The sequence below is a fragment of the Podarcis tiliguerta genome (assembly GCF_965153285.1).
Source record: "Podarcis tiliguerta genome assembly, chromosome: 4".
NCBI classification, from domain to species: Eukaryota; Metazoa; Chordata; class Lepidosauria; order Squamata; family Lacertidae; genus Podarcis; species Podarcis tiliguerta.
This window is the reverse complement of record NC_139537.1, coordinates 38,720,576-38,745,675: the sequence shown is the minus strand read 5'-3', so window position 1 is coordinate 38,745,675 and position 25,100 is coordinate 38,720,576. Positions and strand designations below refer to the sequence as shown.

Below are 25,100 nucleotides of genomic sequence, written 5' to 3'. Positions count from 1 at the left end.
CTGACATGGAATAGAAATAGCTGATCTCAGAGCTACAATTCTCAGGGAGGTTTAACATTCAAACCTCTTCCCAGGTTTGGGAATTGTACCTTTGGGAGAAGCTTTGATGTCTACTAACAACTCTTAGCACCATTAATAAACTACAGTTCCCAGGATTTTTTGAAGTGGGGGAAGCTAAGTGTGACACTGCTTTAAATGTATAAGTGCAGATGGGGCCCTAGTCTTACAGTTCTGTAAACGCAGGCTATTTTCAAATAATACTATACAAAAGACATAAGTCAATCTTCTGCAAGACAACAGTTGCAAAATACTAAGAAATTAAAAGTAAATTAATTAAGTTCCTATCTGTATAAATGTATGTGGAACACAGAAGAGGGTTAGGGCAGCAGTCAGGGAGAGAAACTTGATGACACAAAGGAAAGGTACAGGTTAAGGAACAACCACCAGGAGCTGACTGAACAGAAATTAAGATGGACATATTACTATAACAAGTCAGCTAAAGAAACAGTATCTGACACTTCCTTTTTATTTCTACTGAAAACTTGCCCACAGCCCATATTTCTGTTAGCAAGTTCTCAAATCCGTTGTGTCACTTTTGTGTCCACTGTAATAGAATGTCTTGTCAGGGTAGTCTGAAAACTCCTATACATCGATATTCAGTACTCACTAACCATCTTGATTAAATCAAGAAGGAAGATAAGAAGACAGAAGTTGCCCTACTTTCCCCCCTCAAAAACCCCCACACATTTTCACTTCATTAAAGTTGTATTCTTTAGCATAACTAAAACAACCTATAAAGAACATCAGTCTTCTGGAATAACAGTGCTTATAGTCTGATACTGTGACACACAAAATGGTTATGAAATATTTATTAGGATATAAGCCATTCCAGCTCACAGGAAAGAGCAGATCTATCCTCACCCATTTCTTGCTATAGCAAGCTATCTCTCTTTACAAATGCTTAGTCTTCAAGAAAAATACTACTTTTTTAAAGGAGCACCCAGCAACGGAGCAGAACATCCTAGCAACACATGATCCAACTTCCATTGCTCAGCACCTCACCTGAGGTCCAGCTGTTACATCTGTCACCCCCCCATATTATTTTACATTATTGATTTGTGTGAGCCACCTAGGAGATCCTTCTAGATTGAATAGAATGGATAGAAATCAAATAAACAAATCATAACAAACTTACAAATTAGTACTATTATCATCATCATTCTATATACACAGTTCTTTATAAGAAATATAATACAGTGGTACCTCGGGTTAAGTACTTCGTTCGTTCCAGAGGTCCATTCTTAACCTGAAACTGTTCTTAACCTGAAGTACCACTTTAGCTAATGGGGCCTCCCGCTGCTGCCGCCCCACCGCCGTGCGATTTCTGTTCTCATCCTGAAGCAATGTTCTTAACCCGAGGTAATATTTCTGGGTTAGCGGAGACTGTAACCTGAAGCGAATCTAACCTGAAGCGTATGTAACCCGAGGTACCACTGTAAAACTAAATTAGAAAATATACTACCAGCATAACTACTCCTGTTTTATATACACCATTTACTGAACAACAGAGAACAATAATTATTGCATTCCTGTAGGTTAAAATAGACAGCATTTTTTCACTTTATACTCTAATATTTGTGCTGGATTTTTATTTCTGGCATTTTCTAGGGGGAAATGGGTTTATTGGAAGAAAGAGAAGTCACTACTAACTGTCAACGTTTATGCCGTAAACTAAAATGGTAAAAATGGGGTGCATGAAAAGTAAGGATCCCATATTTCTCAATTTCATCACAACGTTACTGGTTAAGTCACAGTGGTTTCCAATAAACTTAAAGTGAATCAGTGTTGCAGGATTGTAGCATCAAAGAGGTAGACAGAGACAGTATCTTAATCAGAGTTTGTCGCCTTTACAGATTTAACACTCTAGAAATACCACAATGTTTTTGTTAAGATGTGTGGAAACTGGTGAACCTTTGGATAAGGAACTTTTAGATGAACAAAATGGGGGAGGAAGCAGTTAATTGTACTCTAATAAGCAAATGAAAATTCAGTGCTAAGCTTCTGTTTTATCTGAGCCAGGATTAACAGAGCCGTCATTTTAAACCACTGCTGTTTCAGATGACCATTTTTTAATGATTAATTTATATGTTTTATACTTCACAGGAATACAACAAGGAGGAAAGAAAGTCATTTTAGGGTGGGCTTACTTGGCATTTAAACCAGTGCCCTAAAAGTTCCTGCAACAAGGAGTTAAAACAGATGCTATACAACTGGACCCCATAAGCCCCACAAAGGGAGGAAAATGTTTTCACTGTGTAATTAGTTTTTTGTTTTGCTTGTCATCGCACATATATTTGAAACATTAATGGAGGGATCAGTAAAAAAGCATTTGTTTTATGGTGGGGAAGATAAATAATGTTTACAAAGGAAAATTTAAAACATGGTGACTTGAACATTTTTTTTCTTCCCTACTTGCAGTTTCGTAGAAGATGCAAATCTGTCTTGCATATTGCTTCCCAGCTGTCACTCTCTGCTTGGCATGAAAATTAAAACTATGATGACACACACTGCTTATTATGCTAAAATCTGAAAACAAAAGCTTAAGTGGGAATACAGCAAAACTCCTTAGATTGAAAAATTAATAATAAATGCTGGAAACATATAGACCAGGAAGAATATAATTGCTGTTTCATACTGCCTGTCAAGCACATGACACATAAATCCATTGATTCATATATACAGCTCCTTTAAATATAATTCAAGTTTACGGCTTATCAACAAGTGCATTTCTTGAATATAAATTAATAGGTCATATTTTAAAATATTTGAAGTTTTTTTGCAGGGGGAAGATGCAAGTTTAGAATATGGTTATATTATAGCACAGGGCAGAGGGTCCCACAGCCAAAGAAAGAATGTATGTGTGTCCATTATTTGGAGAACATTTCTGCATTTGATACCAGAGGAGGACACTATGATGCAATAAAACAGGCAAGGTGCCATTTACATGGGGGCAGTCATAGAATATTGTAAAATCACAGCAAGTCAATAAATAGGTCAATGAACAATTTTGGACTAATACTGATATATACCTGAACTTTAATGACAGCCCAGAAGCTGAAACCTAGCCCAGTTATATATGGGCAGCCAATGCAAGCTTTTGAGCACCAGTTATGCGCTGGCAATAGTATGTCTCCATCAACAATTTAGCTGCAGCGTTTTACACTGGTGGGAGACTACATAACCCCACATAGAAAATATTGAAATAATCAAGTCTTGCATTTACCAATGCATGAATCACTATGGCCAGACCATCCCTCTCCAAGAACAGTCATAGTTTATGTATCAGCCATAGTTGGTAAAAGGCACTCCTAGCCACTGAGGCCACATGAGCTTCCAATGCCAATGAACACTCCAAAATTCATAACTTGCTCTTTCAGAAGGAGTGCAATCCCATCCAGAACAGGGCACTGGCCAGTCTCTGGACACAGAACTCACAAACCCACAGTGCCTCTGTCTTCCCAGGGTTCAAACTCAGTTTATTGGCCCTTATTCAGTCCAACACTGCACCTAGACAACAATCCAGCTCGAGCACAGCCTCTTCTGACTTGGATGTTATCAAGAAGTAGAGTTGTGTGTCATCAGCGTATTGATGACATTTTGCCCCCAAACTCTGAATGACCACACCCAGTGGCTTCACATATATGTTAAACAGCATTGGGGACAAGACTGTACCTTGTGGTGCACCACAGCGTGGAGTCAAAATACAGTTTCCCAATGCTAGTCTGTGGATACAACTCTGCAGGTGGGATTGGAACCACTATAAAACTGTGTTCCACAGAGCTGGTTGAAGAGGATACCATGGTCAATGGTGTGACAAACCTCAAAGAGGAAAAAAAGAGAAAAGAGAGAGAAATAACCACAAAGAGCTCAAGGAGCAGAAGCAGAATTGCCTTCCTCATCCTGCTTTTGATACAAGTCGTTCATCAGGGTGACCAAGGCTGTTTCAGTTCCAAAACTGTGCTTGAAAGTACCGTGCAAATTGGTATTTGGTAAGCAGAATTATGTAACTTAACAAGCATTCAGTCTGCTTCAGAGCAAGGCTTCTGTCACTAGCACTCTAGTCATCTCCCAGCCTGCTTCACAATACAATATGACATATGTGCCAATTTAATTTGAGTGGTTTTAAGCCTAGGACTTGCTGATCAGAAGGTCGGCAGTTTGAATCCCCGTGACGGGGTGAGCTCCCGTTGCTCGGTCCCTGCTCCTGCCAACCTAGCAGTTCGAAAGCACATCAAAGTGCAAGTAGATAAATAGGTACTGCTCTGGCAGGAAGGTAAACGGTGTTTCCGTGCGCTACTCTGGTTCGCCAGAAGCGGCTTAGTCATGCTGGCCATATGACCCGGAAGCTGTACACCGGCTCCCTTGGCCAATAAAGCGAGATGAGTGCCGCAACCCCAGAGTCAGTCACGACTGGACCTAATGGTCAGGGGTCCCTTTAAAGGTAAAGGTAAAGGTACCCCTGCCCGTACGGGCCAGTCTTGACAGACTCTAGGGTCCCTTTACCTTTACATTATATGTCCTTTCACTCCTCTTTGGGAGGGGAAGGGGTCTTCTCTGTACTATTGCCACAAATATTGTTCCAAACACAGTCTGTTGCCTACTTCTCTATGTTTCACATTGTGGGAATAATTTACATTCCATTGGAGTCAATGGCAAAAACCCAATGCATTTAATGGAGACAGATACCACACAGTCTTGCCATCTGTTATCTATGGGCAAGTTTCATTGATTTCATTATGACTTATATATAGCTTATGAAAAAGTAAAATGATAACCTAGCAGAACTCAGTGGCTACTACAAAGTACCCAAGGAGCTCCTGCAAGCTTCCTCATTCACATTAAAATAAAATAAAATAAAATAATTTTACCTGCAAAGTGCTTGAAGTAAATGAGGTACTATACTCCTTTGACACATAGGAATTCTCATGTATACATGCAAGGCTTGTGCTTGATTTATGTTTTCTGTTTAAAAACACTACATTTTTCATTTGTTTGCAAGAAGCCCCACTGTATTCAAGGCCACTCACTTCCAGGAATGTGTTCCTAACAGTTTGGCCTTAATATATAACTTAATATATAACTTTTCCAGACAAACATAGGATGAAAACAATTTTTAAAAAAATGTTCAGTAATGAACAGCATGGTAGAGTGTGTCGCATTTACCTAACTTCTCAACAGCTGAGTCACTACTGCTTACTGCAGTGGCGGACTTCAGGATCTCAAATTACAGCAGCACCATGTGCAACACTAACATTCAGGGGCTCCTGCCTCTCTCCCTTCTACAGCACTGCTTTGGCGCCCTCTGCACCATGGTGCCCAGTGCAGCAAATCTGGCACTCCTGCTATATATTTACACTACATGGAGCTCTCCACCACCTTGTCTCTCTGTCCTGGTAAGCAGCATTAGCTCACGTATCAGGAAGTCAATTAAGTATTGTTACCCCACCATGCCGTCCACTACTGTACACATTATAAAAATTGTTTTTGGTTTATATTCATTTCTAGAAGATGATCCAAACATCCAAGGTTAAAAAATAACACATTACATAAATGTCATATAGTCCTTCATAAGGCTGTATTTGACTGGGCCAAAGTGCTCTTGAAGCTGGCCCAGCAATCGGGGAAGTGGGTGAATCTTCTCATGCTTTCAGTACACCTTCGGCTCTGATTAGCTTGAGTTACTGCAAGTTACTGTGGACGTATCTGGTAGATAGCAAAGCTGTTCATGACACCACTTTGCTAGTATCTGAATACAGCAGGGGTTCCTTCTTCAGTTAATACTGTGTAAAAGGGGAAGGGGGAGAAGCTTGTAGTAATCTGATCTCTTCAAAGACTGAGAAAAGAACCATACAAATCTAACTGTGAGGTCATACCCTGGCTATAAAGTAGTCTTCTGCCTGACTTGCTCATAACAATTTGGATTTTGCTGCTAAATTGATCTTAATGTAATCTAATTTATTTTAATCCTGACAGCTGGGGGGGAAGAACAGACAACCTGCATTTCAGATAGTTGACTTAATGCAAGAGATTTGTGAACACAAAACTCTAGCCAACTATTGTGACATTATTATTTTTTTGAATTTGAATATATAAAGAACCTATTACAGGATAGCAAAGCTGCCAAAATAGGTAATATTTTCATTTACTAATGGATATGAATTAGCTCTCACTGGAAAAGTGTTTTATTATTATTATTTTCAGAAAGCTATTCTGCAAGGAGTATGATGCAAAAATATTGCCGTAGATATATCACAGTTATACACCATTCAGAGCCCTGGTCCTTGCCCTCATTAGCATTCTTGTGATGTGCATACGAATCTGGTAACACAGCTGGGAGCAGGTGGCATAGGAACAGACTCAAAATGAGTTGAAAGATTCATTAAGCTATGGACTAAGTAATTGAAAGCCATAGCATTAGGCTTGGTTGGGTTAGAAAAAGAATACTTCAAATACCGTCATGGGCAGGCCAGTCCTCAAAGTGCTACATTAAAATAAGTCCCACTGATATAAGTCTTCTGAGTAATTACTATAGGATGAAAACAATATGCACTTCAGAAAATGGGCATGGAGGAGAATAATTTACACTTCAAAAGTCCAAGAACAAATTAAGCTGCATATATAGTATGTTGGATTTATTGTGACACTGTGAGTTGCAAAATCATGCTTGGCATTGGCTTAGATTTTCCACACTTACAAAGAAAACAGGAAAGAACACACACACACACACACACACTCAACCTGCTCTGCAAATTAACCAGCAGGTACCTAAATGCAAATGGTTGGGTTTTGTTTACCTGTAAAGTTGTTTCACACACTATGGTACCTGAAACAGGTGTGGCAGTGAGTTGCTTTGTGGTCACTTAGACAATGAAAAGCCCTGGGAAGCTTGACATATGAGTGCATGCACTGGGGGTACAGTGCAGATGTCAGGGCTATTTAAGCTCATCCCACCCTTCTTTCCTGTTTGCAGTGCAGGCATTGCTGGTTGCCATTTGGGGGCTGAGTAGGAATTTTGCTCATCAGTGATAATTATGAACCCCCAAATTTTGGATCCCCTCCAAACCAGTGCCAAAGTTTTATAGTCTTGTGAGGTTTCGTAGCATGAACCCCATGTTTTGTGATCCCCTCCCCAAACTGAGTAATCCAGACTCAAGTTGGTGGATTGCAGGTTTTACTCAGAAATCCATCATTGTCCAATTCGCTCCAAACTGGTCCCAAGGGTTTGCAGTCATTTTGTAGGGTTCCTGCTACAAAACCAGGGTTCCTGTTTAACAGAACTCAAAATCCAGCATTGTCTGATTCAGGAAATTCAGGAAATATTCTGAGTTCATCATACCATCATCTGGGTGAGGACTGCAGGGCCGGGTCCCTTCCAGGGCCTTTTCCAACTGGCCCGGGGGCGTGGCCCAGGCCCTCTCTCCCAGCTATAAAGGGACTCCTGCTGCGGTGAGGCCTTGGACCACCATCTGGGTGAGGACTGCAGGGCCGGCTCCCTTCCAGGGCCTTTTCCAACTGGCCCAGGGGGCGTGGCCCAGGCCCTCTCTCCCAGCTATAAAGGAACTCCTGCTTTGGTGAGGCCTCAGACCATCGGCTGGGTGAGGACTGCAGGGCCTGCTCCCTTCCAAGGCCTTTTCCAACTGGCCCAGGGGGTGTGGCCCAAGCCCTCACTTTTCCAGCTATAAAGGAACTCCTGCTTTGGTGAGGCCTCGGACCATCGGCTGGGTGAGGACTGCAGGGCCTGCTCCCTTCCAAGGCCTTTTCCAACTGGCCCAGGGGGCGTGGCCCAGGCCCTTATTTGGAACAAACTTTTGAGGAAGTGTGGGAAGTGTTCTGCCATTGCTTCCGTGTTCCAGGTGGTTAATGTGCTTTAAAATGTCCTCAAGCAGTCGGTGGCAATTTAAATCTTTATTTCTTTTTCCCCATTTTTCCTTTGTTGGGGGTTGGTGGGATGGATATTTGGTTGGGGATTAATTTTAGTACAATTGTTTTGTTCCTTTTGTTGTTGTTATTGTTGTTTTATTGGTTCTGTATAGTTTGTGTTTTGTTTTTAAGGGGCGGGATCAGGGCTGCCTGGGAGTGGGGCCCCAGCCGACACGATGGCTGGGACAAGTTCCACAGGGGGGGAAGCACTGGGATATCCGATCTCAGTGATCATGGGCAGGAGGCGGAGTTACGCTAAGACCAGACCATGTCATTACCGAGGAGGCAGGTTTAGTCATTGTTTGAAGACTATCCCTGCCTCTGGCCTTGACCGGATGGATACTGGAATCAACAGGGGAAACCCACATGACCTGAAGGTGTTGCTGTGTAATGCCATGTCAATGATGAATAAAACCACTGCCATCCACGACCTGATTGTGGATGGAGGATTTGACCTGGCATGTGTGACAGAGACCTAGTTGGAGGAAGCAGATGGGCCTGTCCTTGCCGCTGCTTGCCCACCAGGTTTCTCTTACGAACAGCAACCCAGGTCATGTGGGCGGGGAGGGGAGGGTTGCAGTGATTTTTAGGAAGTCACTAGCTTGCACCAGGTGCCCTACTGGGAAGATCCAGTTTTCTGAGTGCATGTTCTGGAAGTTGGGCAATAGGGGCGGTACAGGATTCCTTTTGGTGTACCGACCTCCCCGCTGCACCAAGGATTCTCTGTCCGAGCTGCTTCAGGTCGTGGCGGATTTTCTCCTGGAGACACCTAGTTTGGTTGTCCTAGGGGATTTTAACATCCATGCTGACACGACCTTACAAGGGGCTGCTCAGGACTTTGTGGAAAGCATGGCCTCCATGGGGCTGTCCCTGAATAAGTTTGGCCCAACTCATAGTCATGGACATGCCTTAGACCTGGTGTTCACCTCTATGGATGTGGGTGATCTGACACTAAGTAAAAGTGAAACAAAAGAAGTACCATGGTCAGGTCACTTCCTGGTGCAACTGGACTTCTCCGTGACCCTTCCCCTCTGCAGGGAGGTGGGACCAATTCGGATGGTCCGCCCCCGCCACTTAATGGATCCAAATGGTTTCTAGAGAGTGGTAGGGGATGCTTTATCCCATGCTGATGGCCTTTCAGCTGATTCCCTGGTGGCCCGCTGGAATGCGGGCCACCAGGGAATCAGCTGAAAATATTTCTTCAAGCTGCTGATTATCAAGAGGCTTGGTTACAATTAACTGGAAAATGAACTTTATATCAAATGCCAATTTTAAACGAAAGTCTGGACAACATTGTACATTAAAAGCAATGTTGAGACAGAAAAAGGAAATACATGGGCTTGACCTCACAAGTGAAAATGGATATTTGCTTATCTGTGAATTTTCGTTGATCCGGATAAGAGGAAAGAAAGGAAAAATTGGACAAAACTGGGTCAATAAACAATACTAAAACACTTTATACTTATCACAATGGAGATTAAGTGCCATTGTCACATTGTGGTTAGAGTGTCAGACTAGGACCTTGGGATATGACTGTTCAAATCTCCACTGAGCAATGAAGCTCATTGGGTGACCTTGGGCCAGTCACCGCCTCTCAGCCTAACCTACCTCACAGAGTTGTGGGAATTAAATGAGAAGTAGGGAGACCCATGTACATCACCTTGCTCTCCTTGGAGATCTAAGGTAAATGAAATAAGTAAATAAAATAAAATGCTACAAAAGTTATGGTCTCTCTTACCTTAGTTTATGCAGATTGTCCTGAAATACAGTGTTTCCCTATGCAAAGCAGATATGAGATTTTCATAATGCATTAAAGGTTTAATTAAAGTAATGTTTTCTGATTACAAAATTGAGAATTATTCTGGTGTTTAGTATAATTCCCCAAATGATACAGTGGTGTGAAATTACACCCTGCAGTTTATAATAAATGCAATATGGCATTCAGTCTTGATTGAAAGCAAGAGATATGTGATATAATTATTTTCTTTCTCTTTTTTTGCAATATGGAATGCTTAAAAACATTATCACAAATATTTCCTCCATGGGACTTTTAAAGATAACATTAAAAGCGATCAAATGTTATGGCTGGCAAAGCATGATGGGTAGGTTCTCAATCTGCTTGCTGAAAATAGATCTCCCAACTGTGATTAACAATGAGTGTGCTTATACTGAATTAATGAATATACATGTTGACTTTCAGCTTCAATTCACTGGAATAATTACTTCACATTAACATATCAACAAGCCAGGAGCCAACAGTCTAATGTTTCAGGTCACTGACTATGTATAACAAAGGGTTTTCTTTTGGTGGCTTATTTAAACAGCTTCAATGTACATTTTCTACTCTTCCCATCTTTCTAATTGCAAATGCTATCCATTAAAAAAGTTTATATATGCAATAAATGAACACTACAGGCATGTTCCAGCAAAGTCTGACCACTTTTCTGTCCTATTGCTTCCTCTGAAGGAAAGTTAAGAATGCATTGACATTTGTTAACTCACTTGAGATCACTGGGATTAAAATCTGCTTCATTTAAAAATGGATCGTGCCCAAAAAAGTATGCAAAAAACCGAGCCTGATATAATGTTTTAAATGTAGTGGAAGCTGTCTGAATGAAGACTAAGCCAGAAGTTTCATTTTTGGTTTGAAAGGAGGGCTTCTGAGGGTTGTAGGGACTGTTGAGAAATCTTCTCTTTCCTTAAGTTCCCTCCGCTTTTTCTTTGCTGGGTGTTTGTGGCCCTGACAGTGGTGGTGGCTGCATACACACTAACTTTTTTGTAGCACCAAAATGTAGTTTTTCTCAATCTGGAATTGTTCATGTCTGTCCTCAACATGCTGCTTTAAATCTAGATTGATTCTAGATTCTGCCATCTACAAGGGTGGGTGGGGTTACTTGAGATGTGTTTGAAAAAGCTTCCCTTGGTTAGGTTACCCACACTTCCCCCTTCGTCCACATGTACTAGGCAAATGAAGTGGTGATTGCCATCTTGGTATATGCCTTGCCACAACATCATTGGGCAAGTATTTGTACACACACACCCATTCTTGCGACCATCTACATCTGTTTTCAACTGGACACAGTGCAGGGTAACATAGAATCAATATGCAATGACCTTTTATTTTGGGAATGAATACAGTTTCTTCATAAGTGCTTTTCAGGTGGAAAAAATAGGAAATATATCTAGATTGTGTGGAAACCCCGCCCCCCCCATGACTTACAAGACTATTTGGCTTCAATCATAAAGTCAAATATCATTGGCTATTGGAAATTATCATCAAATCAATTCAGAACAAAGTAAACTTTCTGTGCCAGGTCTGATTTGGGTTCCGGACATCACATGTCCAATGTTTGCAGGGCGTGCTGAAAAGTCACTATAAGAGAGCACCTTTTTGTAGGTGAAGTTGGGGAAATGATTTCATATCAGCCATATTATGAATACAAATTCACTGCTTAAAAAAAAAATGCCTCAGAATCTTCCAAATGTGGATACAATGCAGTTCCACCACACTTAACATGTTATATCTCCCTTCACTCTTCCTTAATTATTCTGTAAAATAATTAACATGAAAAAATATCCCACATCTTTCAATTAGAACCAGACATAGTTCAACTTGAGACACACACACACACACACACACTGGCTATATGTTTTCTATCTGCTTATTTGTTATGATTCTTTATGAAATGACTGGAAGCCATGGCTACTTGATCAACTAGAGCAGCAGATCCGGAAGTCTTCATTCAAACATGCTGTTTGAAGACTCAAAATGCCTAAAGTCATGCCTGTTTAGGCATATGTATTTAGTTTTGGTTAAAAAAAAAATAAAAATGAAAAAGACTTTTAAAGCTGTAGGCTTTAAAAAAAACAAACCCAGTTACAGTAATTCCCAATTCCTTAGTTTTAAAATGTCCCACAACTATGTGATAGGAAACAGTGCAAGAAATCTAGACCACTGGTTTCCTATACAGTACCTAAGAAAAAACATCAGGTGTTGAAACCTGAATTGTACCAGCTTGTCAGCTGAATCATTTAAACCAGCACAGCTGTTTTCTCACAGGAGTCGAGAGTTTCAGGCTGAATCCGGGTGGGCTGGAAGAACACTTTTTTTTAGTGCAGAAAAACAGGTATTTAAAAAACGAGTATCTGGATTTTACAACAATAAGTCACACGGTAAGTCGCTCTCTCTCACACACATACAGTTGATGTATACTTTAATGTAAAAGCTGGCTACATATAATTTAATGTAAGAGTTACCTGATATTTCTATAGGTAATGATATTACTTCAGCTAACATATAGTGAATATGAAAATACTACCATTTTGAGCATAATAAAATTTAGGACCTTTAATGTAATTAACAATAAAATATTTGGGCAGCAACTGCATCATTTACAGAATTAATCACTTTCTTAGAATCATAAGGGCTCTGGTATTTCATATGCTGCTATGATATGAAATTATCCAATTCACACCTCTTGGACTAATGTGTGGATCTAAAATATGAATTTCACACTTTTCTAAATGCTGCAGTACAGTTTAAACTTATCGAGATATGTGTTGAAACACGTATGAAACACCCGGATGCACATATTTGGGAAGAATTTTGTTGTTGGAGACCCAGGATGCAAAAGACTTCTTGCACCCTCTCTACTTCACAGATGGGCATAGTACTGCTGCACTCATATCCAGCTTGCAGGCTTCCTCTAGGCATCACTTCAGCCACTACATTCTTCTCTCTTTGCTGGCATCTTTTGGGCACCATGTAAAGACTTACCTTTGGACTGAGATGATGTTGTTTTGTTACTAGTGTGTTGCCTAAGCTCCGTGTGGCTGCTATGAGTTTTGTTGTTCTTTGTTTTGTGGTATAATGTATATATACATTTGTATTTTTAAATGTGCTGTAAGTTGCTTGGATACCTTTGGGTAAATAGTGACTAATATATCTTAACAACAACAACAACAACAACAACAACAACAACAACAACAACAACAGTATATCTTTTCCCCTCAGTAATAAAATTTTAGTCTGTTTCTTTATACAAACTGTGTTTAATATCCCTGAACATATTTATGGTTATTTTAATATACTCTCTATTATACAACATTATTTTTGTGGAAAAGACTCTAGAGCAGCACTATTGATGGTAAAGTTGGATCACGGATTTATACACTGCCAGTATGTGTCCCCCCCCCCCCGCATTTGCCTCTGTTGTCCAACAACTGTTAACATCCCATTGCATTTTTTATTTATTACTGCCATATACAAAAATATTTTTAGAGGGATACAAGAAAATAAAGGCTTTGAAATAGTCTGCTGCTATGATTTTCTTTAAGACAGACAAAAAATGTCTGGGATTTGTAAGCATCAATAAGAATATTACATGACAAGGCCTATTCACCTGTTTAATTAACAGCACCATAAATATTCATAGGTTATTTTCAGTTGTAATTATTCTCAGATGGTCAGAAAAGCCTGAGTGTATCACTAGAGCCTTAACCCCCTTTTAACCCTTTTTCAATTGAATAGCTCTTCCCAGCAAAACATTAAACCAGCCATTCAGCACTGACAACTCATTAGGACTCTAAGAGGTTCTTTCATGAAAGTACCGTATTTATGTCATCCATGGCAAACCAATTTCTTGTAAATAAGGATGAATGCAGTACTCCTAAAACTAGCAAATCAAAGAGCAGGCAAATTCAAGCATTGCAGACTTCATGGAAATACCTCTAATATTATTTATTTATTATTTTAATTTATTACCTGCCCTTCACCAAAATTATGAAGATACATAAGAAGAGTTGTGCTGGAATTCCACCAAAGCCCTATCTACTTTCATATACTGTTCCTACAGTGGCTAGCCAGATACAGTTGAAAGCTCCACCACACTCCACCACTCGCATTTCTGAGCAACTAGTTTGGTGTGTGAAAATAGGCCCTGAAACTTGACTGGCAATTTGTGTGTGCATATAAAAAGTTCCAGGGGGGCTTTACCATTTGTCTGGAGCAGTGGTAGTTTCTTCCCATGGCAGAAGTCCTCTTGGCAGCAGTATTTTTTCCCATACACTTGATCCTCCTTTAAACAATGGTATATACTACACAACATGATATATTGTTTCATGGGGCACTGTGGAGGCCACCAAGGTGTCCAGTGAGAGGAGCCTGCCTGCTGATGCTGTCACCAAACAATGAGCCCTCCTCAGTCGTCATGAAATTTTGCCTTACCCCACATGAAAAATGCTGCACTGCTGTCCCCCAATTCATCATCTATGCACAAGGAAACTCTAAACTTAAGTTTCTCAAATTGTAGTTCTCACATGCAACTCAGCAATCCTCATGTGATTTGGACCTGAAGGAATTCATTTTTATTTTAAAGAAGGAGAGTACAGTATGGATTTTGGAGGGTGAGGGTGCCAAGTGTATCTGCAATTTAAATATAAAAAATAAAAAAATTCAACTAAGCACACCTAAATTCTTTGTTAGTTCACATGTTTTGGATCCTTTGTACTTTTCTAAACAGGATGTGTTTAAGAACCTTTAAGCTTAATTTCAAAGAGCAATAAATCATAAGACTAGTACAAATGTAAATCAGTCATAGAAGCTGATTTGTAGCACAATAAAGAACAACTTTAAATTGGTTTTGTTAAATTAAATATTTGCTTTAAAGCTTCATGCATTATTTGCAAAACACCTGCAAAGATAACCTTCAAGCAATAGATGACGTATAAAACAGGGTGCTATGAAACATGATGTTTAGGAGTTACACACTTCCATACCTAATGAATTTTAAGCACTGTGAAATGGAATGATAAAAAGTTATGGGTAAGAACAACTAACAACATGCCTTTTGTTTCAGAATACTTGTGCTGTTAAAAGAAAGAACTAGCAGATATGTATGGCTAAGAGTATGAAAAGTATAATAGTACTGAAGAAAATATTTTTTTTTTGGTGCAGTAATTGGACTGACTTACAGAGAGATAGTATAAGTAATGGAAAAATCTGGAGGCAATGAAACCCACCACACTCTAAATGTGCCATTTTATGTTTCAGCAACGTAAGATTAGACACAGTACTCTCAGACGTAGAATAAACACATTTATGTGTCCCATACATTTTACATTAATTTGGATAAGTGTTTACATTGCCTGTATACTTTAATAAGTAGACAACAATACTAAGATGCCAAATCTTAAAAATATTTCATTCATGACCACTCAAACAGCTGGTGCCACAAGTGAGTAAAAGCAGTACAGTGGTACCTCAGGTTACATACGCTTCAGGTTACATACGCTCGGGTTAAGAACTTTGCTTCAGGATGAGAACAGAAATCGTGCTCCGGCAGCGCGGCAACAGCAGGAGGCCCCATTAGCTAAAGTGGTGCTTCAGGTTAAGAACAGTTCCAGGTTAAGAACGGACCTCTGGAATGAATTAAGTACTTAACCCAAGGTACCACAGTATTGCAAAGCAGGGGTGTAGCGCAGTCCGCCAGCACCTGGGGTTGGGCATGAGCATGCCCCCAAAGTGGGGCTGAAGCATGCTAACCCAGCCCTCGCTGCCATCACTATCGGGCAGGGGCAGGGCATGGAGGCCGAAGAACACCCTCTGTGCCCTGTTCCCACCTAGCGAATGAGCGCCCGCCCATCAGTGGCAGGGGCTGGGTGAGTGCGGAGGGATAAAGCTGCTGCCACCCAGGATCTGTTGTTCTGCTATTGCTACAGCTGTACTTGGAATGGAAAGCTAGCCTGCTCACACAGAAAGCACACACCTATTTTTTTGAGTGGTTGGTTGGCTGGATGGGCAGGAAAACCACTTTGCTTCATTGCTCTCTCTTTCCACCCCCTGAGGCAAGAGGCTAAACTTTCCTCATGATAGGGTCAGCCTTGTCCCCCAAACTGACTCAAAGGCTAAACACCTCATCTGTCTCCTGAGAAATCTCTATGTGGGACAAGAAGCTACAGTTAGAACTGGATATGGAACAACTGATTGGTTCAAAATTGGGAAAGGAGTACGACAAGGCTGTATTTTGTCTCCCTGCTTATTTAACTTATATGCAGAATTCATCATGCGAAAGGCTGGGCTGGATGAACCCCTAGCCGGAATTAAGATTGCTGGAAGAAATATCAACAACCTCAGATATGCAGATGACACAACCTTGATGGCAGAAAGTGAGGAGGAATTAAAAAACCTTTTATTGAGGGTGAAAGAGGAGAGCACAAAATATGGTCTGAAGCTCAACATCAAAAAAACGAAGATCATGGCCACTGGTCCCATCACCTCCTGGCAAATAGAAGGGGAGGAAATGGAGGCAGTGAGAGATTTTACTTTCTTGGGCTCCATGATCACTGCAGATGGTGACAGCAGCCACGAAATTAAGAGACGCCTGCTTCTTGGGAGGAAAGCAATGGCAAACCTAGATAGCATTTTAAAAAGTAGAGACATCACCTTGCCAACAAAGGTCCGTATAGTAAAAGCTATGGTTTTCCCAGTAGTGATGTATGGAAGTGAGAGCTGGACCATAAAGAAGGCTGATCGCCGAAGAATTGATGCTTTTGAATTATGGTGCTGGAGGAGACTCTTGAGAGTCCCATGGACTGCAAGAAGATCAAACGCATCCATTCTTAAGGAAATCAGCCCTGAGTGCTCACTGGAAGGACAGATCGTGAAGCTGAGGCTCCAATACTTTGGCCACCTCATGAGAAGAGAAGACTCCCTGGAAAAGACCCTGATGTTGGGAAAGATGGAGGGCACAAGGAGAAGAGGACGACAGAGGACGAGATGGTTAGACAGTGTTCTCGAAGCTACAAACATGAATCTGACCAAACTGCGGGTGGCAGTGGAAGACAGAAGTGCCTGGCGTGCTCTGGTCCATGGGGTCACGAAGAGTCGGACACGACTGAACGACTAAACAACAACAACAAACAGGGACAAAATTTAAGGGGATAAATCTTCCAGGGCCTGGTACCAGAAAACAAAAACTGTTCCTAAATAGTGCATTAGGAGCTTTTGGAGTTAATGTTATCGATATTAAAAAAAAGAAACAAAACTACACAATTGTCAAATTAGTGTTTATTTTGCATTTCATTTGCCACTATCAAAAATCCATAACTGTATGTTTAATAGCTTCTACGTTTCTTAGCACATGTTACTTAAATTAAAAAATTCTTTTCACTTATTCTTTTGCTGAAAATGGAAAGAAATAGAAGCAGAACAAGAAAATGGATTGGAGGAATGAAAGTAAACTATTTAATATTTCAGATTCTGGATGTGTAGCCGCAGTGTAGCAGGCTAATGTGTAAGCACTCAGCCTGTGTGCAAATCTTGCTTATGGTGACAAGGAAAGCAAAATGCATTAGGCTATCTAACCCTGATCCCTGGGGGACATTTGTCCACATCAGAAAGCTACTGCACAATTCAAGATGATTGCTTGTATTTTGCTTAAGAGAGGCTCGGGGCTGGAAGCGGAGGGTTGTTTCAGGACATGGGTTAGGTGGATCAACTCAGGATATGAGCAAATACTGAATATTCTAAATAACATAGCCAAACAGACAGCATACCATGCAGCTAATGGAAAGGGCCAAAAATATAAGCTGCCATGAAAAACAGAAAGTGCACAAATCTTCAGCTTTAAGATTGCAATGATATTAGGACTGGAAGAGACAGGATATATCTGTCCAATACAATATAGAGTTTAGTATGGTGAATTTCCATTCTTCCCACCACTACCCTTAGATTGCTGCTCCAATCGCTCATTTTTAAAGGTTTGGGTGTGGTCACACTGTCATTGCCTAGGATAAACTTCTCAACTAATTGAGAAGTCTGGTGGTTGTCAGGCAACAACAGTCTAGACTCTTTCCTCCCTCTACCTGGCAGAAAGCTGCTAAAGAATGAAAAGGAATGAAAGAAACATGTCCCCGCCAGTCCCCTGCACATTCTCAAAATCAGATCTGGACAGCTGGGGGGCACTTTGAAACAGATCGTGGGGGTGAATGAATGAATGTGAGGAGAGGAAATGAAAACCCCACTGTGGCAGCAGAACCCTTCTGGAGCAGAACTGGATGCAACCCAAACTTACTGATCAAAGTTATGCTGGCTCAAGTGAGCTTACTAAAATGAACCCCCTTCCCAAGGAATCAAAACAGATGTAGAGCAATATGTGACATTTTAGGACTCTATTATCATATCAAACTGTCTAAATACATCACAAAGCTTCACTCTTGGCAAGCAAATTTTCCATATACTGTTGCTAAAGAACAGTCAAGAAAGCAGGCTGAAACAAACCACACAGTACATTCTCCCAGATCTGTTTCCAGAATTACTCATATTTCAGGCTTTGAACTACTCACTGTAACCTATAATAAATGAACAACAAATATATGAAAAACACTTTCTCTGACATTATCAGTCATAGCACAGATGAATGAACAGAAACAGACTCAATGCAGTTGCTTCTTACATTGTCAGTGACTCAGAAACCCAGGCAAGCATGAGGAAATCTCCCCAGAGTAGGCAAGACGAGTATGTTTATTGCTACTTCAGAGTAGTGTGTTTCTCTCTCTTAGTTTCTTTGCTTATATCTGATTTTTGCCAAGACTGCTAATGTAACAGAGGTCCAGTTTACATTCAGTGGAGTGTTTTTTTTGAAACTAGGCTATAGGTTCAAATGCTCCCCAGTTTAAAATTTCCTTCCGTTAACAGTATGAATAAATTGTTTAAGTCTGAGAGACGTATTAAACATACGTTCCTCTAAAAACTAGAAGGTACTGGCAGATCGCTGCAGCCTTCACTCCATAGCAATGGAGGTTTTGCTGACACCTTCATTATACACCTTTAGGTGCCAGGCAAAAATGTTCCTCTTCAACCACGCCTTTGACTTATTAACATCCTATACCCTTTTAAATGTTTTTGTGGGATGGCGTGGACGTTATTGATTTGTGTTTTTCCTGCTGCTGCTGTTGTTTTTATTATGTATTTTGTATTTTTATCTTGTGAACCACCCTGACATCTGCAGATGGAAGGGCAGTATATAAATAAAATTAATAATGATAATAATAAGCCAAATAGTGGTACAGCAACTACATAATACTGCAAATCCAGCCATGGTTGTCTGTGTTGATACATTTTATCACCATTTAACACTTATTTAAAAATGAGAAAACTCTCACACTTACTGCTTGCCAAGTTTGTATGCACACTATGGCACAGCATTATAAAGCTTCCAAAAAAAGAGCTGAGTAGTAATGCAGTTGTGTTGAAATGCAAGCTATGCATTTGGTGTAGTTATTTCTGATACGATGCACAAATTTTCAAACAGTCACACAATCACATTTGATGCCTGTAAATTACTCTGCACGAAGCAGCCCATCTTGTGCTTGGTGACCCAGTTACACCTGACTGCGCAGGTCCAATCACTGTCCTTGACAATTCATAGGAACGTGGCAGGAACTGAAAAATATGCTGCTGCATTCACACACATCAGTACTAGGAAGAAGTAGCCATACCCATGGACATGTTGGGACAGATATTACTTCCTTCACATGGATGTGTCACCGAGGCCATTCCACTGTACGCCTGGAGCTATGAAACAATTTGCCAACATCTGATTAATGTAGATCTGCAGGAAAATTCCATTTCTGCTGGCCTTCCTCCCACATTTTCCCACTGAGGAATCTTCAGTAGCTTCAAATCTAAGGGAGGGCGCTATAATTAGAAGGGTGCTATTTTCACCTCAGTTGTGGCATTGGGCTGGACAGAGAAGTCTAAACCTCCCCATCTATTCCACCTGCTGCAATGGAGATGAAAGCAATACCCCCATGGATCCTCTGAAAGAGAGCTGGCTGGCTGGCTGCATGTGAGTGTATATTTACATGAGTGTAGAGAGTGCATGAGAGTGAGAGATAAAGATACACCCACCCTTTGGGTCGCTTTCACCACTGGGATCTAGACTGTAGAAGCTTGGCAATGAGGAAATGTTGCCGTCAGGATCAAACAGATTGCCCACCCTTGTGCTTGGAGGATTTAGTGTTCTGTGAATTGGAACAGTACGATAGTGGTATTAAGAGCCACGGAGAAGGCTGACACAGGTCAGCAGTATTAGAAAACTGCCACATCGAGTCAGACTATTAGTCCATCTAGCTCAGGACTGGCAGCAACTCACCCAGCCCTACCTAGAAATGGAAGTGATTGAATCTGAGACCTTCTGTATGTACGAATTAGAGTTCCCTGCAACAGTGTGATCAGACTGCCTTTCCAATGATTATGTATAATTTATCCAGCTCTATGGCTAGCAGTGCAATCCTATAACATCTATTTAAAAGTATTTACCCGTTATCAGACTTCATTTCAGGATTGCTCCCTAACCCATTAATAGTTTGTTTACCTATTACATATTTATCCAGCTCTTCCATCAAAGAGCACAGGATTCTCCCCCACTCGACTGTATCTTAACAGCAAATCTGTGAGGGATATAAGACTGACTGGTCCAAGGTGTAATGACCTCTGATAGCCCAGCAAGCCCCGATAAGAAGTAATGACTCCCCAGCAACTTTATGTATGTTTATTTACAAAAAGACACATTCAGAGCCCAGCTTCTCGCCTGCTCGCATTTACGTCAGTCTGAAGTTTTTCCCCTCCCACAGCAGGAAGGACACTAGACTCCCGCCTTTCCCCTCTTGCCCTTCTGTTGCCTTCTGATTTTATCCAAATGCCTAGAATGGGAACTGAGATATTGACCTTCCCCCTCCTCCCCACCCTGACTCGACACAGACTCAGATCTCTGCTTATCTGCTGATTGCCTAGCAGCGCTCTGGCTGCCTTCCAACTCTTCCTCTCCTTGAAAGCTAATAGAGTCTTCACTGGGGGGGGTGTCAAGCTGCCCTTTCTTGATTCTGTTAGCCAGTTCTCATCTGCAGTCAGTCCCTTGTTCACTTAGTTCAATATCTGAGACTAACTCATCTCCTGAGCTCGGGGGGGGGGGGGGCACGTTCATGACACAAGTTTCCACTAAAAGCTTAATGACTGAGTGGGGATTAGAACCCAGATCCTCCTGAACCTACTTTGCCATGCTAACCTCTGAGCAACACTTGTTATTCTACTACTCTTTTGAGAATTTGTAACAATGGATTACATTGATCATTGCAGCCAGTTGTATCACTTTATCCAAAAGTAAAGGGTGTGTAGAATTTACTTTGTTGAGTGCCCAATGCTGCAGGCATAAAGCTGCATGCACAATATGAAAATACTACCCACGCTGTCTTGCTGTTATTCTAGCTTCTGCTTAATAGAACCAGCACGGCATTTTGAATAAACTGTTGTAAATTTCCAATTCACATTTTTATATGACAGGAAGATAACAGTTTTGTGAATAAGGCCTCTATTAGGACAGAAGACATGAGTGGCAATTACAATCATTAAATGTAATTACATTTAAAATGATTAGCACTTTAGCTATCAATTATTGTGCATTGCACAGCAATTAAGGAGACAGACCAAATTTCAATTTAATTTTTATTACTCTATTTTCCATTCAAAACATTAAATGTGCTGAATATTTCTTTTCATGTATGTCATGTTCTTTGCTAAATTATCACCATACTTTTTCTTAATAAGACAGTCATTGCAAATGATATAGATGTCAAAACAATACATTTTGGACTTTTTACTACAAAAGGTGAGGAACTAAGTTACTGGCTGTGATTATTTCCCTGAGAAAATATAATTTAAATACCTGCCTTTTATCCCCACAGTTGAATTGATTTCCCCCCATTAAGCCTGTGATATATAAAAAGGATAAATCGGTCAATTATGATTATTAACAAGCCACTGGATCACATTGTCTGCCTGGCATTGATCCTGAAATGCACAAGTATGTGAATGAAAATCTCACACTAACTCCTCTTTTCATTACAGCTTATTAGGAATTATACAGCTTGTAGCGTTGGCCATTGATCAGAATGTCTACAATGGGGACTATCTGGGGGCTTCTTCTTTTCGTTTATTTTTCTGAAAATCACAATATTTAGCACAACATGAAGTATTAGCTTTCATCAGAGCAGAAGAAAAGCTCACAAATGTGACTGTGCAAATGTGTGAACATTGAAGGCAGATTCATATATTATTTCTACTGGCAGTGAACAGAATCCAAAAAGTTAGGTGTGCCCAGGCATGGAGGGGTCACTGGCTTCATGCCCTACCTATAGGCTTTCTAGAGCCCTCTAGTTTACCAGTTTAAGCGCAGGGTGCTACACTAGATGAGCCCTTGATCTGATCTAGCCAGGGAATTCTTAGGTTCTTAAGTCCAATTGAAATCACAATAACCTCGTGGTTTGTGCTTTGCTATGAAAGATAGGGTCCATGTTTCTCACACAGATCAGAAGGGCATGTGAATCCCTGAAAATATGTAACTACTGGAACATGTGGTTTCCCTCCCTAATGATAGGACAAATATCCCTGTCCCATTATTGTGAGGCCAATCACTTACACAAAAGTATGGGGGGGGGGTATTCAGCGAATTAGGTGCATGGGGTGAAATTCTAAGGTCTTCTGTGTGGGTTTTCTTACCTTAATAGGAGGTGGTCAAGTGGTTTCTTTCTTTCTTTTCCTTCCTTCCTTTTTCTAAAACAAAAAACAAAAAAAACAGAAACAACCTTGCTGTAGCACTATTCCTGTGGGGCATTTTGTTCCAGCCTGAAATGCCCTTGGGCTGCTGTAGGAAACCAAGTTGTCACTTGAAGCAGGGGAAAGACATTATTATTATTATTATTATTATTATTAAAAGAAAGATGAAGGGATGAAGAAAAACACACTGGCACCTCGTACTGAAATAAGAATATTCCCCCTCACCCCAAAAAGGCCTAAGAATTTCACTCCCATATAGACTGATTTTTATCCCATCCACTAGAAATCATTTATGAAATACACACATATGCTTTTCATATATTTTAGGAAATTTTTTAAAATTAAGATCTGCCTTGTATATTACAGCAAATTTAAAAAGTTGGGTTCACTGATGGCAATAGGACTTAGGTGCATTTAACTTTTTCTGAGCTAAGGCCATGGCAATTAATCTTGTAAGATATTAACAGTGACACAAATATATTTTTGCTTCGATGCAGGCATTGAGATGCCAATGCACTGGACTAGTGAAACCCCAGCCCACATCTGCAGCCAGATTTTATTTGACTTTCTAAATCCCCTGTTAATCATGAGCTGTTCAGTGAGAAGCAACTAAGAGAGGAAAGGGCTTTGTTGTGCAAAGTATACAAATGCAGCTCTTTCCTCTGCAAGAAGATCTGCTGCAAAAAGATTATAAGAGAGTTGGAAATGGTTCAGAAGAACTACATTCCTTGCAAATATGCAAAATATGCACAAAAGTTTCAGGATGCAGTTGCATTTTGAAGTTTGAGGTTTTAAATAGCTATAAGGCAAGGCTTGCAGTTCAGCTGTGCTTTGGCCCTATTTGCATTCTTCTGCTGAGATTACAGAGTTCTTTGTGCCTTTTGCACAGTCAGGACAGATGAAGGGTGTTGGAGAGCTTCTCTCTTTTTTTACAATAACTATGGAAAAAAGGAAGGTTAAACGTGAGTGAAGTTACTAAGAATTAAATATATGCTTTTGCTTCCAAGAGGAATAACTTTGGATATATGACTATTTATCTGTGTATTAAGGGTCTCTTGTCTGGTCTCATCCATTGCTGGAATATGGCCTGTGGCAGCTTGTCACTGCAGTAACATAGCCTTTGGTCTGTTACTGGTTCCCCATCTCTGAAATACATATGTCAAGTTTTTAATTCATGTTCTGAAATCTAACACACACTTGCACTCTTCTTCAAAAATTAAAATATAAGTTACTTGTTGGGGAAAAAAGGAAGTATGAAATCATATTGATAGATTCCAAAGACGTTCATTATTAAGAAAATGCATTGAATTAGGAGTTTCTGAAGTCAGCAGTGATACCCAGCCAGATGGGCAGGGTATAAACAACAACAACAACAACAACAACAACAACATATCAGTGGAGTCAGGACAGCTCTCAGTTTTACAACCAATAGGGATATCCAGATGGGACTGGCTTTCTGTAGGACATCTAGGAGTCCGTCAGGTGGAAGATAAGTTTGCCAACTTGTTCAACAAAAGGAGGGGGGAAACCCCAATTACAGCAGAGAAATAGGAGGGAAATCTGTGACAGACTCCCTAAGATTCACTGTATCATGTAGTTTTGGCAGATTGTGTTTGTTTGGTATAACTTAATATGAGTAACACCAAGTAGCAAGTAGTCACTGCAACATAATGCTCATTCCTGTAGCAGAGAGTTGTTTGGCATGAACCAAAGACATAGTTTTATAAGAAGTCTGTTTGCCTACAAAACTGCAAGGCATGGTAAATAATGTACTACTACTTCTTACTATGTGTTGCCACTCTTCTTGACTATGCATCATTACAGACCTTTGATTGAAAACAGTATTAGCAGTGAGTCTGTAAGTGACTGTGGAGGCCAATTCTGGATCCACATGTCCTTCCACAGTGGGGACATAGGTTTTCGGTTTGGAGTTGATCATGGAGAGGGTTTGTTGTCCACCGGCATTCCATTTTCCATTCTTAAATTGAGAATAAGAGTAGTTGCTTTGGAAGATGATAATCAGGCATCCGAACAACATGACCAGTCCATAAGGAAGAGCTTTTTTTTTTTTTTTTTAATGTGGGGGACATTGCCTGGGCAACATTAGTTTTTATAGCTTCTGTCTCCTTGTTTGATCTCTGGATTCTGATATTTAGCTTGTTCTCTTGCTGTTGCTTTGATGACCTCTTCTGGCTCCTGCTCAACAACTGCCTACTATTTAGCTCTGACAACCCACCAAGCTAAAAACAGCCAGCCAGTCATACATGGTTTATTAGGATAGCTTCATTAATCATGTATGCTTACTACTTGCTTGGGACTGATAGATAGGAGAGTTGTCAAGCAGATCAAAATGCAATATTTGGATTATCTGTGTTTAGAAAAGCATCTCATTTTTTACTTGGATGCTTTCCATACATAGCTTCACATTTTCAGAAATAGCAGCTTTAGCGTGTGGTATCTCATACTCATAGCTGTTAAAGCCCTAAGTACATACTTAGATATTCTG

The 25,100-nt window shown here is 40.5% G+C and overlaps 1 protein-coding gene and 1 long non-coding RNA gene across 5 annotated transcripts in view; one reads left to right on the top strand and one right to left on the bottom strand.

Moving 5' to 3' along the window:
• EPHA6 (EPH receptor A6) overlaps positions 1-25,100 on the bottom strand; it is a 340,304-nt gene that overhangs the window by 202,373 nt on the left and 112,831 nt on the right. The window lies entirely within an intron of this gene.
• Positions 1,699-2,644, top strand: LOC310676547. Its single transcript, XR_014510606.1, has 3 exons — positions 1,699-1,761; positions 2,164-2,315; positions 2,479-2,644. It is a non-coding gene; the product is annotated as an uncharacterized lncRNA (long non-coding RNA).